At 37.5% G+C, this 13,004-nt stretch overlaps 1 protein-coding gene across 6 annotated transcripts in view; it reads left to right on the top strand.

Annotated features, from left to right (window-relative positions):
- Positions 1-13,004, top strand: part of SIPA1L1 (signal induced proliferation associated 1 like 1) — a 201,931-nt gene that overhangs the window by 75,295 nt on the left and 113,632 nt on the right. For 4 of the 6 annotated variants that reach the window (XM_036384744.2, XM_036384750.2, XM_036384743.2 and 1 more), the window contains one exon: positions 6,896-6,981. The exons of the other annotated variants lie outside the window; for them this stretch is intronic. The gene's annotated coding sequence lies outside the window, so the exon portion shown is untranslated. The remainder of the gene's footprint in view (positions 1-6,895; positions 6,982-13,004) is intronic. 6 annotated transcript variants of the gene reach the window in all.

Below are 13,004 nucleotides of genomic sequence, written 5' to 3'. Positions count from 1 at the left end.
TACAACTGACAAGGAATTAAAGAACTATATTGAAGTGCTTTTAATGGTAAGTAGTACAAAAAAAATCAGAAACAGCTATGTCAAAATGTGTTTGTACTTTGTGGTAGAGGAGCATACATGAGTGCATAGGGTTTATTTTGAGTTTCATAGGAGCAAAGTTTAAAATGTATTGAAGCATAGAGACATTACCTTTTCTCTTGCTTAAAGTATTGTATTTCATATTACACTGGACAGTGGTCATTTGGAGAAATTTTTTGCCTGGTTTAAGTAGCTAAAAAGCTCCTTTATATCTCTAATGTTTAATAATAATTATTTTCCTAAGTCCCTTTTATTAGACTGAGGGGTTTTGCAGTATGTGTTCTAATGCATGATTTATATTGATAAGAGTATACAGGGTAATGATAGCTCAGGTAAGAGCAGGAGTAACCTCAGAATCATTTGCTTTTATTGTAACACAGTACAGTCAATATAAAATGTAACACATAGACCAATATTTTGTGTTCATATAGACCAGATGGTGCTTTCTTGTATTTGGATAGGTACACACTGATAAATTCAGTAATGAACGAACTTTTTGCCATAAAGTGTCTAATGTAAAATTATTCTAACAAAATACTTTTCAAAAGAAGCTTGACTATCCCCTACCCCCATCCCCAAAACAAAAAGCAAACTTAAGTTCTAGGGAGTTTTATTTACGGTGATCTGAGGCTGCTGGCTAATGTTTTCAAGATTGAAAATCCTCACAGTAATGTAGGATTTATTTTCTGGACTTAAACAGCTGTCCAAACATCTACTGATTCTCTAATACCATGTTGTTCTGTTTTCTGTGTGTTTTGTGGTTAAGAGAGAGGATTCTTAAAGATATACTTGATATGTAGAAATCCTCTTGTCTGAAAATGGAAGTGCTAGACTAAGAGCCATGACCTGTAAATTTGCCAGCTTGCCACAGATTAATAATACTACTGTCTCTTTTAATCGCTGGGATTTCTGCATAAAGTACTTCTTTGCCTTTTGGAGGCATGGGGGCTTCACTTTATTTATTTATCATACCTGGGAGTTGGTGGTTGTGAAGACTGGTTGGACAGTGAGATGAGTGTTGCTATAATTAAGAGCTCACCACTGTTTGTTCTGTCTCACAAGTTCCCAAACAATAACAAAATGTAGGACACAAATAGTTTAGGGAATTGTTTCCTGATGGAAAATACAATGTTAGGAGAGAGGTCAGCCCGCTGTAAGGCAATGGTAAAATCATTGCTATTCCTGATTTTCAATAGTATTTATCTCCCTTTTGTTGTAACAGTGCTGCCTTGTTCAGGTGGAAATGCTAATCTGTGGAGCTAACGTGTTTTACTTTTACTATGTTGTTGAATGTTTTTCTCTTAGTTTGTTTGCCAGATTCTTTGTTTTCTCTCTAAATGCAAACGTGAGGTTTGCTTTTAAACCTTTACAAAATCTGCCATACATCCAGTTAGGTAATTGGAATGGTTTGAGTTCTGTTTCTGAAAATGGGAGCTAGTGCATCTGAAAACACTGCCTTTTGCCTATAATATCAGAGCAATAGCACTTTTTTTTTGTACATAGGCGGGTGGTTGCCTCCTTTCCTCCTGGGGTACTGCGGGTACTCTTTCTGCAAGTGGAGGAGTTTGTCATTCCTTATCATGTGTGACTCTTGGACCCAGGTCTTGTGGTCTGGTTTCACAGATGATTTGGAATAGCCCTGAAGGTGTAATCAAAGTCTTGTTCTGTCCTTCAGCAAATATTTTCACATGATATGTAAGGAGTCTTGGGTTTTCAGATAGCTTTATGTTATTCTGGCTTTTAGATCTCTGAACTAGTAAATATACATACGTATTTTTAAAGGAAAAGTGGAATGCTGCCTGTTTGTGGCTTTCTGACTGCTGTGTGTGTGTGTGTTTGCCACTCAGTTTCAATACACGGATTCATAGAAACTGATGTGTATATGTGAATAATGTACTAGTCTTACATTTCTGCAGAAAAAAATGTTGCTGAAGGCATTGGCACGGTGGTTCTCTAAAATCTAAACAAGTGTTTCTGGAAGTCTGAATTTTTGCAAAGGCCTGAAAGATGGTGTCATATTTCAGGATGGGCTGTTGACACTCCAGCTCTAATAATTGCTTGAAGTCTGTCTGATGTAAATACGTACTGGATTTGGTCAAGTATGAGTTAGAATTTTATTGCTCGTTCACAGGACAGCTGAAAAATAAAATAAAAGCTAAAATACACATGTGACAGACCCAAAATAAGTGTGTGCATACACACCTGTTAGTAAAGTCTAAATTGTTTTACATTAATGGTGTAAACAAAGGGTATGATACCAGCTGGAGTCAGAATGCAACTGCTGTCTAGAAGGAAAAAATCCTCACATTGAACCTTGTTTTAAATTTTAACTGCATTTAAAATGAATTGCAAAGTGTGAATTGCCAAGTAGAATTAGTACAAATATCAGAAGTACTGTCGAGTATGAAATCAATTCTATTTTAAAAATTCCATGTTAATTTTACAAGAAGATCAAGAAAAGAGGAAACTGAAATTGGAAGGAATTTTTCTATTTGTGAAGGGAAGGTGAAGGGAAGGAGAAATCTTTTAATATGCACTGTCATCTAAAACAAGTCATAGAAATGAGTTCATACATAAAGACTGTTTTTTTTCCCATTTACTGTAGATGAGACACCTCTTGGAAAGTCAAATAACTATATTAAGAAGACAAAGGATTTTTTCTTCCAGTTGTTATCAATCTCTTTTTAGTTGTCTTAGAACTAGATTTTCAGGATTTGTTCCTTAGAATACACAAGAATGGTGTATGTGGTATTTCGATGCTGGGACAATGGTGTTGACTAGACTTGAAACAGCTTAACCTCATGTGCTCAGTAGTCTTATCACCTTCTCAAATTGTATTTGGCTTTCAAGATGAATATCAGGTTTATGACTCTTAAGTCTGTGATCCTGTATAGCTTCTCTTTTCTGCTTTATTACTCTTAATGTGGATGCTTCTGCATGTGGGTAGGTTTTTTGTTAAATGATCTTTTTCAGAGTTATGATATTTGGTTTTGCTCTCGCTTGCATGGATGTTATCAAGTGTGTTTTAGAATCCCTGATTTCTTATGCTCACTTAGGATCATCTCCTTCATATTCCTTGCGACTTCTGCCCCCTTTGCCTCTCTCCACCACCTCCTTAGTTTGGTGTCATTTGTAGATTCTTCAAGGATGCCTCTGTTTGGTCACCAAAATTAATAAACTAAACAAAATCTGCTACAGGTCAAGTTCTAGCTGCACCAACCCAAAATCCTTTCTGTTTTGGTTTATTTTTTTATACTCAGCCATTGGTTTTCTGAAAGTGAATCTTCCAGTAGTTACCATTATCTACACTAATTATTTTGGATTTAGAGTCTCCAGGTTATGTTGAACAGTAGTTGAACTTGCATAAGCTGCACCTGCTACTTCAGTAAGACATTTGCCCAAGAGAGAACACTGTATTGTTTTGAGGCTTCCTGACTATCAGTTATCGTTCTCCCCTAACTTAAATCACTCTTCTTTTCCCCCAGCAATGTATCCAAATCTTTCTAAGCATCAGAACTACATTGTTTGTCTTGCTACTTAAGTAATTTCCCACTTGCCTACTATTGCTATGAGACATATACCCTATTTCATATTGCTCTGGAATCCCTATCTTTTACTGGTCCTCAAAGCAAGTCAGTAATACCTTAGAAATAATTTAGACTAGTTCTTTTATATATCCTAGTGTACATTATTGTAAGTAGCTGGCTTAAACTATGCATTCATTTTTCTAATTCAAACATCAGTTTGGGTTTCTTTAAGGAGAATTTATTTCGAGTGTTTTATGCTAACTTTTTGGCCTCTTCCTTGTGGAGCTTTAGAGTATTGGGGTCCCTCATTTTCTAGATCAGATTCTACAATTGGCTGGCAATGGTATGTGCCACCACAATTTTATTTATCTCTGCAGGCTTTGACAGCCTGGGTAAGATCCAGAATCAATGTGTGGGCCGTCCAAGCCAGCATGCTATTGAAAAGCTGCCATTATGCAACTCAATCTTAATGAACTGGAGAGCAGTGTTGGTATTTCTCAGAATTAAAGAGATAATGCTTGTCCTTTGTTGTTGTATTGGGAGTGTGATTTGTAGCCAACCGCCCCCAGAGACACCTTGCAGAGCTCTTCTGGACTGGTATTTCACTCAGGAAGACTTGGAGGGAATAGCTAATTCTCTGTTGGTATTGCTAACCACCTACTTGTGTGTATGGTGTTTTTCTGCAGTTCCTATTTGGACAAGACTAGGACTGACTTAAAGGTCTTCTTGCCTTAGTCAGAACAGTATAAAAGAGCACAGAGGAGGTTCTTGGCTTGCGAAGATATAGAGTGCTGTACAAACGAATGGCTTTTATGACTATTTTTGTTGTACTATATCTGTCATTTGAGCAGACTTGCTGTAGCTTCTGGAACAAAGAGTGTTGCTAGGTATCTTCTAAATGTACCCTGTAACATAGGCCTTGGGACTGTCTTGCTGATAAGGTTTCCCCTTGTTCCTGGCTGGAACCACTTAGTGGAGGACGGTGCTTGAAATGTCTGTTCAAATAACCGTAATGCAGCTACATGTGCTGAGAACTGAAGCCATGGAGACCAGAGGTGAGGCAGAAATCTCTGACTTTTCTTCTAAATGATTGCTGTTTAACAAATTTCTTAGTGAATTACCGATCCAGCACTGAGCATCCTTTGCTGGTGCTGCCAATTATGCGGCTCTAACAGAACACTCAAAATCTTAGCTCCAAAGTGTGGTACTCTTATCTCTTCCTTTATTTAGTTCTGTGAAATAGACTATACTGGTAAATTCATGACATTAAAGAAGAATGGAAAGCATACAGATGCAAATTCAATCTGGTTTAGTGTTTTTTTCCATGTAGGTTTTGTGATCACTTCTGCTTGACACATGAGCTTCTGTTTAATCTCTAATGTCTGGGAAGGCATTTTAAGTGCAAAACAAGTAGAAAATAATTCCAAATGGCTGGAGGACTGACAATGTAGTTCTGCATCAGAGTTTTATATTAGTTTGCCTGTTTTAATTGGAAAGGAAGTTTAAGGATATGTACTAAAAATAAAAATTGCCAGACCTAAATCAACATAATTCTGTTTCTGATCTTAGGAGAAAGTTGCATTTTTCAGTGAAGGTTGGTTTTTCTTTTCTATTTATGTTTTTTCCCCATTGTTAATGAAATTAATCTCACTTACAAACAGCTCTTGAAATAATTAAATGTGCTACTGAAATTGTAGTTGTTCTGTTTCCTTTAAAGTCCCAAGCAGATTTAAAATTAAAAACCAAAACAGAAAGCCACTGGAGGATAAAATAGGCAGCTTACACAATAGAAGTTGCAAATGGAAAACAAAAATCTTGAGCTTGGCATGCACATTAATTCACTGAATTCTTTTAAACTGATGTCTTTTTGGAAGGGGTGGTCCAGGCTTTTCCCATCTGCTGATTTGATGGTTGCTTCAGGGTCTTTCACCTAGGAATAGTGGGAGAGGAGAGTGCATGAAGTGTGAGCTGCAGGGCACAGCACATGCAGCTTGGTATTGCCTTGTTAAAGACAGAAGGCATCTCTTAGATGTTTTTCTTAGTTCAGATAATCAAATATTTAATGATGGCCGGTGTTGGTGTTGCAGTACTGGTTCTGATGCATTTGGAAAAACTGTCCTGTAGTTGACTTCTGAAGCTGTTGTGTTGGGATTAGGTTTTACTACCTAAAATGTATCCTTTTCTAAGTGACACTGTCTCATTAATGGAAGTAGCATATTTTGTGTTGTCTGCCTACAGCTATGTTCCCTGCTGAGCCAAAGGCAGAGTTGCTTATCAGCGAGTCTTTAATTTTCTGAGGTTTGTAGTTTGTAGTGTTGCAAGTCAAATCTGCACAGGCTGATGGTTTGTCTTAACTACCATTCTGGAAATGTTAGTTTCAATATCTTGACTCATCAGTCAGCTTTGGGATTTACAGTGCAGTATTTTATTTAGCTTAGTCTGCAGTTTAGATGAATAGCTCTAGCAGTCCCATCACCTGCAAGTTAGAGAGGGGCTATTGTACTGTCAAGGAGCCGTCCCAATTCAAGCTTTTGTTGTCCAAGATTTTTAGCTTGGACAGATTTTACACACTCATTTTAGGTTTACTATTCGAGTAGCTAAGTTTGGTGAAGGAGCTTTGTTTTGCCTCACTCCCAGTTTATAACAGTGGTGAGGCTTGGCAGGGTGTGCTGAGGCCCCTGAGCTGTGCCCCGTGCTGCAGTCGCAGCCTCCGGCGCTGAGGCTGTCCCGGAGGAGCGGGGGTGCAGGGACAATGTGGGTGCAGGGACAATGTGGGTGCAGGGACAATGTGTGCGGTACCACCAGTACCGCCCACGCTGGCATCCAGTGCTCAGTGCAGAGACGAGGCAGCTCAGTCAAATACCAGAGGCTGAGGGGCAGAAAGGAAGGAGGAGATGCTAGGCTGGGACACAGAGGGCAAGCTCTCAGATGAGAGGAACAAAGACTGTGAAAGCCAGAGAGTGTTTTAGAGAAAAAGGGGCTATGCAGGGAGCAGGAGAAGGAGAGATGAGAGGAGCTGATTTATAAGCAGCAATGATAACAAAAGGAGGTTCTGAGCATAGAAAAAATGCAAATAATTACTTGTTTGGGTTAAAAAAGTTCTGGATGTCCTGGACCATCCCATTAGTACTAGAAAAGTACTGCAGTTTGATACTGCTGGGATTTTGTGGCAGGTGTTCTCAATGGAAGGTTCTTTTTTTTCAGGAATATCATTCTCCAACTTGTTGGCTATTTAGGTCTTGAATTAGTTAACCTGAACAAGAGTATTTTATCTCTATATTTTGTTTCAGTTTTACTAGCTGCTGCTTCTTTGAAGAGAGATTACCTGTGTCCTTCTTCAAATGCCTGTGGTATTTTCAAGAGGAACCATTCTTCTGTAAGTGGGGATTTTTCTATGAACATAAAATTAAAAACATGAATTAGTGGAATGCATTAATAGAAATGTGGGTGTGAAGAGAAGTCTAAAATGTTTAAAAACTGGATGCTTTTTGTACATAGTATGGTTTTCATGATTCATAATTGAGAATAATGATTGATGCTCAGGGGAAGATACTTTCTTTTTCATTTGGTCATTTGAAATGAATAGTATACTTCTGTTATAAGCTCAGACAGTGATGATAAAAGCAGTACTTGTCTCTGTCAACATTTGTGAGAAATAAGTCTCTGGAGATTTCTGAATGTTTTATTTAATGATGAGAATAGTAAATCTGTCCTGTCTAGTGTCTGGATGAGCTGTCTTGTATCAAAACATTATTAATTGATTTTTACACTTTACAGCTGTGTTTTGGGAATAAGTACTGGAAGGAAAGCCAAAAGCTTCATTCTGGATTTTAAGAATCATACTGGAAAAGAGTTAAGGGATTGATTTAGTTTTCTATCTTAGAAATTTTGAGGAGGAGGAAAAAGGAGGGACTTAAGCTGCCTATTAACTTTGTTTGCCAGAAGTCTCAAACTAGTTATGTCCTCACAGGGGTATGGTTATTCATTTCTGTGCAAATACCTTGGTTTATGAAGATAGGCATCCAGTGAGGCCTTTATTTTCACTTAAATCTGTTATTAACATTAAATGGTGGAAGTAGGGATTTACTGGGACTGCTGAACTGTAGATTTGTTTCTTCAGATAAGAATACTGTTGAGGCCAGTTGTCAGCTTTTCTAGAAATATGGAGTTTTACATTCTGGAGACATTCTATACATTAACCAATTCCTTAAACATTGTGTTTTGTCTTTATTCTGAAACTCATAGTGTAATGTCAGATGGTACAGTATGGATAAAGGACTGTGTATGTTTGTATCAAGGCTTGCTTCAGCTTGAGTAAGAGATATTCTGAGAATTTTCTCCCCAATTTAGAAATGCATTTTCAGGGAAATAAACACCTTCACAAATAGCTATTCAACAGGAATTTATGGGGCAAGTTAGCCCCTAAATGTATTTTGCCCTCACAAGGGGACATTGCTTTGAAGGTTCTAAAGCAGGTTAATTTCAGTTTAGTTGAGCCATGAGTTTTCTATATGCTCGTGTTTGCTTTTTCTCCTCCTACTTGGAAGGCATACATGCATTCTTAAAATCTTTAGGATATAGTATAGTTTGTTCTGCTGGTTTGGAAGTTGAGTGTGCCTGTAATGTGAGGAGATGACTGTAGGCCAGAAATAGAGAAGATGGGAATGGAGATGGGAGGGTTCAGTCTCCCTGTTCCTGGCAATGGCCAGCTGCCAACTGGGCTGAAGCTGTAATGTTAAACTGCAGCTCTGGGCTCCGAGTGGGCCCCCAGCACACGTTCTGTGGCCTCAGAGATGCCAGTGTCTCTTTTGTCCCTCACACAGATTGGATAGATCATTGGGGAGGCCTTTAGACACCCTGAGAGCTGAGACACACACACAATGCTGTTTTGCAGGCAGAAACATGGAAGTGTAGAAGTCAGCTCTTTATTCTCCTGCTGTAAAATAATGCTCAGAAATCCTGTGGTGCAGCACATTTTAGGGAACTATTCAGATGAAGTATTGAATTCCCTGGACTTCAGGGAGTCCAGGGAAAAGTGAGAGCTGTGTCTAGTACCATAATCTTTTCCTTTTGCATGGTGTGTTGTGATATGTATGTATCTCCTAATTACTGTGTGCTCAGGAGGAGTCTTCCTGCTAGGACCCCTCTGTGGTGTCTTGAAATTTTTTGTGAGGGGATGGGCCTGCTGAGGACATGCAGCATGCACTGGAGGAGGGTTTTTACCTTTTTACCTTTTCAGGTTATAGCTTTCTTCTTTCTGAAAGCCAGAAAAGCCACACTGAGGCAAGGGGAGCAGGAGGCGAGAAAGGCCAAATTTGGAAGGAGGGAGTTGGTTTAGACACAAGCCAGGGCTGCTTCAGCTGGCATTATAGGAATTGGGGTGGGGAGGAAAAGTGGGGTGCAGAAGGCTGTTGGGCTGTTAAAGTGGGAGAGGTTACGGGCCTGGGGGTCACCAGTCAGTACCAGCCCTACAATGCCCTGTGCTGTGACAGGGAAGACAGGTCTGAATGTGAAGGTGTTGGGAACTGCAGTGGCAATGGATTGATTCTTGCTTGGATTGAGCCATCTGTGCTTGTGTGTTGTTTTTGTGCTTTCCTTTCAGTAATGACTTTTACCCAATTGTGGTTTCGTACATGTGCTAGTCTTTGGAAAGAATTGTGTGAATGAGTTTTTCTTTTCATGAATAGTGGATGTTCTTTCTATTAAGTTTCAAGTGGAAAAAGAGTGAAGAAATGTCTGTCTTGTACTAAAAACAGGACCTCATCTGCTAATGGGAAGGATTTCCATCTACTATAATCTAACTGTATGAAAAAAGAAACTTGAAGAGTTTGTGGAGCACCTGTAGTTAAAAATTGCATCTAGGTGGCCTCTCTAAAAGTCAGAATCATTTGCAGACTACTCGAAATGGGGGAAAAAAGGATTATCTGTACTAACAATCCTTTGAGAGGGAACTGTCCTGTGGTTATGAAAGCAGGTGTAAGAAATTCGTGCTCATATCTGTGGTACCATAAATAGGCCAGTTCTAACCTTTATAGCTTTCTATATAATTGAAATTTTAAAATTCTCATCAGGCTTTTATTGGTATGTAGAATGAATGACAAATACAGATTGCATAAACCTCCAGTGGTGAAACGTACAAAAAATAGAAGTGCCCTACACAAATCCATTGACCTTTTGTCCCATCTGGAGAAAAACAACCCACCTGTGCCACGAGGGACACAGAAGTTGAAGCCTTAATTATTGGCTTAATTGCTCATATTTTTATAAAGAGACTTCACAGTATTTCAAGTGATCTGGTTTCCAGATGTACAGCTATAGAGAATAATTTATGTGAAGGATTTTGAACTAAGAGATGATTTTACAAAAGAATTTTTTAAAGTGCATGCAACAAAAATTGAGAGCTCTTTGCTTCCACCTCTTTTATGTTAACATCTGTACTTACTTGTACCAAAGCTATTTTGTTTTCCCAGTTTTAATTCTTACCATCAGTTTCATCTATCAGCTACAGTTTGTTTAAAAAAAAATGTAGGAATTTGCAGGTATTTTTGTAACAGATAATGTTTCACAAGGATATTTATACAACAGCCAATTAAAATTGCTACTTTAAGGTTTATTTTGGTAAGATTTTTTTTCTCAATCAGCCTCTTGTAAAGGTTTGAAACTTTTCAGTTTTGGAGTGGATCTGCTTTGCCTGTCGTTAGACTTTCAGTACTTAGAGCTGTATTTAACAGTTGTAGACATTGAATATGGGAGATTTTATATCAAGCACTCAAAGCAGGGGTCAGTAAGAACATTTGCACCTGATGTGCTTCCTTGATCCTTACCAGCAGCATTTTAAAATGTTACAGAAAATAAAAGCAACTTCATCATTGTATTATGACAGTCAGATTTGCAGTGATTCTAAGTAGATATAACCAAATATTCCTGTTCTATAGATATTTTCATATATTATCACTGTAAATTAATTTTTGCTCTTTTTTAATGAAGGACTACTGGCTGTCAGTGTCTTTCAGATGCCTGTCAACATATCACCATAGCTCTTTTCATGTGTACACATTAAAAATTACCATATCCATAGGGAAAATATTTTAAGTGGAGAACTTCTTTTAAATATTTTATGAGTAAAAATGTAGCCATAAAAGGCTTCATCCTTTAAAATTGCAAATGCAGTAAGATGTAGGCTAAAACAGAGTTGTGGTCTTAATTCACCTGAGCAATATTTATATTTAACTGTGATATAAAACATATGTAAAATTTACCCTTTGAGACTAGTGCAAATTTGAGAGACAGTAAGAATTTTCAAATGCAAATTCACACAATGTTGTTAGCATAAGAATATGTTTTAACTGAGAATGCATTTGGTCTGTGCAAGAGGAGAACCTCTGAAACCCTTAAGAAAAAACAACCCAGAAGGGACAGGACACAATCCCATTAACACACAGGGATCTGTATACTAAATGGAAGATAGATAAATGATGTAGATGTTGCTTTTTACTAGTTTGTTATTGCTGTATGGATTTTTGTTTTACTTTTATTTTTAAGGCTCTTAAGCATTGCCTGAAAGAACATGCTGCATACTTCTTGTTTTTCTCCCTTTTGCAGGTGTTTATTTTCCTTGATTACATCTATAGTACTTCCTTGTGTCCTAGGTAACTTAAGAACTGTGGTAGACAGTGTCAGTTTGAAAACGTTTTATGGGGGGGAGAACGTAGTCTGCTGTCAGTGCTTGGGTTCAAAGGGGAGTCTGTGATGGCTGCAGGGCATTTAATTTCTTATAACTGCACTGAACTCTTGAAATCTGCAATCACAGCTTTTACTTTTTCACAACAGTTCCCTTTTTATGAATTTTAGTAAAATTTTATGATTAGGATGCATTCAGTTTGTTTACTTTGTTTTAAAGCTCACTTGGAGTTATTTTCTTAATTTCAGAAAGGTGGCATTATTAGGCCTGTTTTTCTAATATTGTCCAATAATTCAATACTTTAATGCAGATGTATTTAGATTAATACAGAAATCTGTAGGCAACCAGTTGGTTTGAAGCAAGTATCTTCTTCAGCTTGCATAGGTACTGAGCTGTGTGTCCATGCTGTGAAATGTCAAATCATAAATCCAGTGTAGGAAATACTTTAGAATGTCTAGTGTCTTTTTTCCTACAACTTATAAAATGACATCAGTCCTGAAGTAAAAATATTCCTGGTAAATAACAAGATAAATTGAGAACTGTCTTAACCTTACATCAGAGTATTCATATGTGGGCTGGCAGTGGTTTAACGGAGTCAGTACAGTGTGATTTCATATATTCAATCACTATCATTTGTGTGTATTGAACTCACTTTCCCTTAAGGTGCTTTGAGATAATATTTCTATTTGTTTTTTCAATGTCAATTTCCATGTTTAAGAGTATCTTTGAATATTTTTCAATTAAAGAAATTAATTAATGGATTGAAGTCAAATGTTATTATCTTTGTTTTGTTCTTCCCTCTGCCCCATCACACATGCACAAAGGAGATGCTTAGCTTCATACAGTGGAATGGATTTTTGTTCTAGTTGGGGTGTTTTAATTTACATATGCAGTAGGAAAGTTATTCTTCAGTGATCAAGGATTCTGTGAATGGTGCTTTTTAACTGACACCTGTGATGAGCTTCAGCACAGAAACTGTAGCTCTCCTAAGTGTGTCAGGTAACCACATGATGGTGAGACTGATTTAAATCAGTCACATCTAGTTTTTCATGTGTTCAGAATACACTTCAGAGTGACAGTCATACAAAAGTTCAGCATTTCACAGCTTACTAGTTGTGTTAGAAGTGGGTTTTAAAATATTAGGAGAATTTAGGTTTTAAAATATTAGGAGAAGAATGGTTAGGAGAATAATAACTGTTATATTGGACTAAAAACGTAAATGGCAGTGGGAGAGGAAAATAACTTCCAGTATTGTATTTTCAGGCTCTATTAATATACAGTCTAAAAACCATAGATCTGTAAATAATTTCCAAGATTGTGGTGAAAATTGTTTTTTTTAGAAAAAGGCAGATAAATGGGATTAAACACTATGAATGGCTGGAGCCCACCTTCCCATCTGAAGTGCAGAAATTTTTATGAACTAACAAATGCAAGAAGTTTTGGGCAGTTTTTCTGTGATGCAGCTTCATGATGTTCATATTTCCAGAGGGAAGAGGTGATGGGTATGAGAAGAGCCTTCCTTTCTCCATCTTGGAAATCTGCAATGTAAGAATACATTAGAAACTTAAGCTTTCCTTTTTAGCGATTTTTCTGGAGCTTTTTTCATTAAATTCTCCACGTACAAGAAATCAGCACCTCTGTCTTGTTAATTTAGAGAAAGTTAAGATTATTTAAAATGCTCAAAGTGCTCTATTTGCTCTTGAGGAGGTGCTTTGCTG

Source organism: Molothrus ater, chromosome 6, assembly GCF_012460135.2.
Source record: "Molothrus ater isolate BHLD 08-10-18 breed brown headed cowbird chromosome 6, BPBGC_Mater_1.1, whole genome shotgun sequence".
Taxonomy (NCBI): domain Eukaryota; kingdom Metazoa; phylum Chordata; class Aves; order Passeriformes; family Icteridae; genus Molothrus; species Molothrus ater.
Note: the sequence above shows the minus strand (reverse complement) of the source record. Positions and strands in the feature narration are given on the sequence as shown.